Source organism: Corylus avellana, chromosome ca8 (assembly GCF_901000735.1).
Source record: "Corylus avellana chromosome ca8, CavTom2PMs-1.0".
Taxonomy (NCBI): Eukaryota; Viridiplantae; Streptophyta; class Magnoliopsida; order Fagales; family Betulaceae; genus Corylus; species Corylus avellana.
The window spans coordinates 7063418-7064210 of NC_081548.1; positions in this window are offsets into that span (position 1 = coordinate 7063418).

The window sequence follows — 793 nt, forward strand, 5'->3', positions numbered from 1 at the left end:
GGGCTTTATTAAAGCACACAAAATCCCGAAAACCCATTCCTCCTCTAGACTTTGATTCTCCCATTTTATTCCAACTCATCCATGGAATTTTGGACGCCCCCCACCAAAACTTCTGCATAAGGGAGTTAATCTTCGAGCACAGTACTTTTGGGAGCATAAACACACTCATACAGTATGTTGGGATGGCTTGTATGACTGCCTTTAGCAAGATTTCCTTCCCCGCTTGGGAGAGGAATTTTAATTTCCAGTCTTGAAGGCGCTTCCATACACGATCAATAATACCTTTAAATTCTTTTGACCGTGATTTTCCAACCAATGCCGGAAGTCCCAAATATGTGTCATACCGTTGTGAGCTTGGGATCCCAACAACCTCCAAAATTTGCTCCTTAGTCTCCACCAACGTATTGCGACTAAAGAAAATAGCCGTCTTTGAAGAATTCAACCTTTGGCCCGAAGCTAGCTCATATGACTTAAGAATGGTTGTGAGTCTAGTCCAGTGACAAATATCTGCTCTGCAAAACAACAAACTATCGTCAGCAAAAAAGAGGTGGTTAAGACGAGGACCCCTTTTTGAAGTAGGGACCCCCCTCAACTCTCCCGAATAGTCTGCCTTAGTCAACATAGTACTCAAAGCCTCCGCGCAAATGAGAAAGAGATAGGGTGAAATCGGGTCTCCCTGTCGAATTCCTCGGGTTGGGATAATCTTTCCCGTTGGAATCCCGTTTACTAGGACCGCGTAATGAGCAGTGCTAACACACTGCATGATGAGCTCTATCCAATTCCGGGTAAATCC